The following is a 6,688-nucleotide window of genomic DNA, read 5'->3' on the forward strand; positions in this document are numbered from 1 at the left end:
ATTTGCTTCCCTCAAGTCTTGCTTTCTGATTGGGACAAACAGTGTTATGGTGAGACACTTTGTCGGGATGACGAAGAGTCGGGTGGGACGCGACCTAATCATGTGCTGTATGCCATATGGTATGAAAGACTGGCCATCTTAAGTACCAATGTGGTTGTCTTATTCATATTCAAATCCTTGTTTCTTCTTTCTTTTTAACTCTAATTTCGTTGGACTTTAAATCCTTCTAGTTGTTTCGTTGTATTGCCGTTCTATCCAAGAGGTTTTCAAGCAGAAATCAACGTATCCTGAATTAAGCGGACGAAGTTCCATCTACTTCTTATGCATGGAAAGGAAACACGGGCACATGACGAAAATTGCAAATCACTAGCCCAGTCAGAGATGCACTAAGAGTCAAGGGAATCTACTCCAATGAGGAATCGTCTCCAAGAACGAGAAACTGTGATGACATGGGTGATTAAGGGAATACCTTATGTGTTAAAGTATTAAAAGATGTGAGAGAAACTTAATTGTTTATCTCTCAAGGCTTTGTTGATAAGATGAATTACCCTATTAAATTGATAAGATTGTAATTAAAGGACTAGCAAGTCAAGAACATGTGGTTGTTAAATAAGTGAGTACCAATGGTGAAATTGAGATTCCTGGCAATAAGTTGTGAAGAATTGATATCATGGAAGATAAGAGGATTTGATATTATTCTAAGGAAAGGATTAACTGTTAAAGCGTGATGTCCAGACAGACCGTCGTGACGAAAAGATTACTCTAAGGATGCCAAATGAGAAGGTGAGGAGATTCAGAAGATAAAAGAAGGTAACGAATTTGTTAATAATGATTACGGTAATCAAGATATGAGCAATGGTGATTATGGAATACATAAAAGTCGGAAGCATACAAAGTCTGAAGATTTTATAGTAATTAAGGAGCTTCAAGATATGTTTTTGAATGAGTTATCAACATTTCCTTCGAATATAGAAATTGAGTTCGTGACTGACTTAGCACCTGAAATGAAGCCAGTGTCCAAGGCCTCGCACAGAATGGCACCAGTTAATGTGAAGGAGTTAGCAAAATAACTGCAAGAAATGCTAGAAGAAAAAGCGATTAGACCTAGTGTACCCCCTAAGGTGCACCGGTAGTAAATGTTAATAAGAAAGATGGAAGTATGTGATTATGCGTCGACTAGCAAGAACTCAACAAGTTTACTATCAAGAGCAAGTATCTGTTACCTTGACCCAATGATTTGTTTGATCAAATGAAGGAAGCAAAGTACTTTTATAAGACTAAATTAAGACTTGGTATTTCACCAATTGAAGATTAAACCTATAGGTATATCAAAGATAATTTTCAGAACCAAGTACTGTTATCGTATTGTCATTTGGATTAACTAATATACCAGTGATATTGAACCTATGGACATAATCTTTAAGGGATATCTGGATAAGTTGTATTTGTGTTACTTAAATTCAATGGAGGACCATGCGAAGTATTTAATAACAACGGAGGAGTCGGAAAAGAAAGAAGTTGTATGTAAAGTTTACAAGGTGAAAAGTTTTAATGGTAAAAAGCATAAATAATTAGTGAGAGGGGGACTAAAGGAGATCCAGAAGAAATTAAAGTTACTATGAATAAGGAAGGCCAAAAGCACCAATAAAAGTAAGAAGTTTATATGAAATGGAGAAGGGTAAAGAAAGTTTTGCGGAGTTAAATGAAAGGATGGTTACAACACCTGCTGTATCACTTTGAAGGTATCAAGGAGATTTGGTAGTCTATGGTGATGCTTCTCATAAGGAAGTAGGATGTGTGTTGATGCAGAACAATAAAGTTACTGTATATGCACCCAGACAACCAAAACCTTATGAGCAGAAGTATCCTATTCATAATCCGGACTAACCGTAATAATATTTCTTTTGAAAGATTGGGAAACATGATATGTATGGAGAAATGTGTAAGTTCTATATGGACCATAAGAGTTGAAGTATGTATTCACGAGGAAAAGCAAAAATAGTGACAAGCGATAGGCAAAAAGGAGAGAACGAGCATAGAGTCTGCACCAGAAGAATTAACTATGGAATTTTGGAAGTTAGAATTGGAAGCTAAAGGTTATAATCCAAAAGAAGCAAGGATGGATAGTATGACGAGATGGAAAGAAAGAATAATGGATCACGATGTTAGCAGTTAGTAAGAGGAAATTTATGCGCCCAGGAAAATGATCACGATATCTCCAGATTTTCTTCCGACACCTGGATGCTACAAGTAGAAGAATTAAGAAATGAAATCTCACAGGAAAACTCACAACATTAAGTATTTAAGTTATTGAAGAGATGCCAAGATGTACAGAAATTAAAGAAAAATAATGATAACCAGGTATAAGAAGGATATGTTAAGACGGATTAGAAAGTGCTGGATACGTCAAAGAAGTAAGGTGAGGTATTAGAGACCTAGTGGACAAGACAGACCAAATAGTGGGTTTACAAGAATTGAATCGTAAAGTGTACCAGTAATATTGATAGAGAAAAGGAATGAAATTATGAGATTATGTACTGATTATCGGGAGTTGAACAAAATAACCAATAAGAATAAGTGACCCCTATAAAGAATTAATTACTTACAAGACCTAATTCAAGAAGTATGTTGTGTTTCGGGGATTAACTTAAAATCCGACCTGAGAACATATTAGAGGTTACGATTAAAATGAGCTATGAGTATTGCAAGCTCCGGTGATATTATGGGAAATAACAAGTGTATCAGTTGTTTATAAAGAATTAAGGAACATGTTGTATAAGGAGTACTCAGATAACTGAATTGTATTTATTGATAACATCTTCAGCTGTTCAGGAAACTATACATTGTCTTCAAGAATGGAATTTTGACTAAGATTAACAAAAGATTCTGAATTGATCCATGAACAACTACCTAAGCAAAGCTGTAGGGTAACATATGCACTATGCCGACAGAGAAGATTGGATGTAATTAAGACCACCGAGGAGTTAATAGACAAATAGGAAAGTGTGGAATCTGAAGTTTAAATACTTAAAGGTGATAATACGTGGATATACGAGACTACTTTTCAGCCTTAACTGATGGAAAAAAAAAAAGAAAAAAAAAGTAAGAAATGTTTAAATGTTTAGAAACCAAGTTGAAAACGAGCACCGCCTATCATCCTTAAACGAAGATTCAAAGTACGGAAGTGATTCAGGAAATATAAGATATGTTGAGAGATTGAGTTTTAAGAAAACACTAGAATGATTATTTATCATCGATGTCAGCTTTGGAATGCTACCTTGCCAAGCTTCATGCGAACGCGAGTGTAAATTCCCATTTTTATTGAGATAAAGTGAGAGAAAGGAAGTTGTTAAATTCTAAGTTAATTCTACACACCAAGAGCGTAGTGCTATTGGTTACAGCAGCTCGGAGTAGACAAAGAAAGAAGACGAAATTGTATTGAGAGAAAGTATGAGTATAGAAATAGGACCAATAGTGTTAGTAAAAGTGTCGTCTTGAAAGAGATTGGATAAATCTAAGTAGAAGGGACATGTCAAGTCCTAAAATTAGTGAACCATTCGAAGTATTGATAAATATAGATAAAGTTATTCATAAGTTGACGATACCGGCACAACAGTGTGCACATATAGTGTGTTTAACCTGTTAATGTTAAAGCGTTAAGTATCTGATTTGAATTAAGTGAGTGATTAGAAACCAATGGGCTCTTGTCCAAGTTTGTTCTGTATATAGTGATCGATCTAAATCCTTGATCGTTCAAGGCAAGTCATTGAACATGAGTGTATATCTATAGTAAGTACGTTTGAAATCCTTGAATAGGAAAATCTACTTGGAAACTAGAGTCAGATATGCTTGACAAAAATCCTCACTTGTGTAACTAGACCAGATTCTGAGGACATAATCTTTTTAAGGGGGAAGGATATAACGACTCGTGTATTCTTTTTAATTATTTAATTGTGCAATTATGGAAATTATTAAATAAATAAGATATGTATGTTGGTTTTGACCGTTATGTGTTGTTAATTATTATCCATATGTGATTTATAGTGTACCGAGTTGTCCGTGCGATTAATTATGGGATCATATTGAATTATTTTCATTTTCAAAAGTGGATTTAGTGCAAATTTATTGGGAATATTTCTAAAATTGTTTTTATAATTTTATAATTACAATAATTATTTTTAGGATTTTATAAAATTGAGAAATCAATATTTTATTAATTATTTATCTTTAAATGATTTTCTGAATGATTTTATTTGTAAAATCCATACTTAATTCTATAATTCTTCAAAAATTATGAAACTCATATTTATTTAAGTTTGGAATATTCTGAGAATTTTAAAATTATTTTGGAAATTTTCGGGATTAGTTTCTCGCGCTTGTTGTTTCGCTTCATTGATAAAAGCGGATATAAATTACATTTTAAAAATCATTTTAAAATTTCAAAATTCATGTTTTTATTAACTTTGGGATATTTGTAATATTTTAAGAATATTTTCCTGATTTTCTGAATCTGTTTTAAGTATACCTCGGTTCGTTAAATGAGAAATACGGGTATAAATTGCGTTTCAAAAATTATTTTAAAATTACGAAATTTATATTTTTATAAATTCCGGGATACTTATGATATTTTAAAAATATTTTCATAATTTTCGGGGGTTGTTTTATTCGCACCTCGTTTCGTTAATTTCGAATTTCGGGGCAATCGGGCCTTAAAAACTCGTAATTATCCTTGCAAACACACGTGTTAGTTTTTCAGAATAGGGGGCATGTGTTGCCTCTCATTTGCACCACCTGTCAACTAATAAAATAAAAAAAAATAGAAAAGGGGAGCACAAAACACAAACACGCACAAGGGGGGGTATCTCTCATCCTCTCGCCTCTGTAATCAGCCGTTGTTCTAGTTCTTCGGGTTGCTGTGATTGCTTGTTTCAGTTATCTGTTTATTGATATATATATATATACCTGCTGTGTGTATATATCAGTTAAAGGGAGGGGGCTCATGCGTGAGGTTGTACTGTTGTTATATCTTCTGCCGCCTCTCGCCGGATTCCGGCGAGATGGTGGTGGGTTTGCTGGGATGCACGCGCGACGCGTGTGTGCGTGGTGGTAATGATGGTTCATGTTGTTGTTTTGTTACCGATTAAATATTCGTTTTATTCGAATCTCTTTTAACGGTTCGAGATAATTGCTGTGTATTGCATACAGTTCAAATGATTCTGTTATTTTAGCAAATTATGCAATAAATTAAGTTTTTTGGATTTAAAACTATGGCGAAATTCCGACAGGAAATCCTTACGGGTACCGTCGGAATTATGCCGCCGTCAGCGATGAACTCGCTGAGCTGACGGAGAAATGGCAATGATGATTCTTGAGCCTAATAATAATTTGTAAATTTTATTTTTAAGATATTCGAAATAAAAGTAATAGTTAAATATTTGGTTTCGAGATTATTGGGTAGTGTGATTGGTAGGGACTAGAATTGTATTGATGGTATTAGTTGCGTTATCAATTGAATTTTGGATTACTGTGATAGTTTTGTGTTTGACGTTGATTGATGTTTCGACGGGTAGTCTGATAAACAAAGGAGACGCTGCCCGATTTCCGGAAAATTAACTATGGAAATACGGGAGCGTATCCGATAATTATCGGAGCGTCGAGTAAATATATATATATATATGTATATTTTATACGAATTTGATTGTATGTTATGGTAAATATTCTGTCCAAAACTCAGTAACCCTAATTTCCTAAAATGATGAGTATAAGTATTTTCTGAAAAAGAACACTGAATTGATTTCGAAAATGTGAACTCTAATTGTGGTTTGTGTTATTATAATATGAATAATTACGAGTTGGATTTGAATATCGTTGGGTAAGAATTAGTATCGAGGATATGTCAAGCATACCTAGACGTCTAACGTAGGGTATTTTCGACCCTGTAGGTTATAGTCGGGAACCTGAAAGTGGACGATGGACTAAAGATAACATAGTGGTCAGTCGACGAGCTCAATAGAGTTCCAACGGAAAGACCTGAGTGTCAAAGTCAAATCCAATGGGATCTAGTGGTTGGACGTTAGAGCTTGAGCAGCAGAGTCGGCTCAGAGTTGATCACTAATAGTTGTAAAGCCTTGTAAGGCAAGTATTTCTACACTTTTCTTCAAGATATATTACCAATGTTTTCGAACTGTTTCATAACATGTTACTATTATTAAACATAATTCCTGTTTTATAATGCAAGTGTTTTAAACTACTTACCCTTGAACCTTGATTCTTTCTTGATCTTGAGTCGTAAGCCTTATTCTTTGTAAACCATCTTTTGTTGATCCTCAGACACTAAACCATACAAATACAATACGACTCTTCAAAGATATAATTACCAAACACCAAACAATGAAAGAGAATGATTTGAAAACACAGAAACTTTTATACTCCAACCATTCTTAATAACTTTAAAGAACCATATCTTGAAAAATCATTACTAGTCTGATACCTGACCCTTGTACAAACTGAGAACCATTTCTTATACATATCCTGATATACCCTTGAGATATCCATGAGTTTCCTTACATTTTTATGCAAATGTTTAACCATCATCGATTATGATCTTGTTTTATTGAATCATATTGTTATCATATTGAACTGCTTTAGGATTGGATAGTTTTTATATATGTGGACCAGATTCGTGGTC

This window comes from Apium graveolens, chromosome 9 (genome assembly GCF_009905375.1).
Source record: "Apium graveolens cultivar Ventura chromosome 9, ASM990537v1, whole genome shotgun sequence".
NCBI lineage: Eukaryota > Viridiplantae > Streptophyta > Magnoliopsida > Apiales > Apiaceae > Apium > Apium graveolens.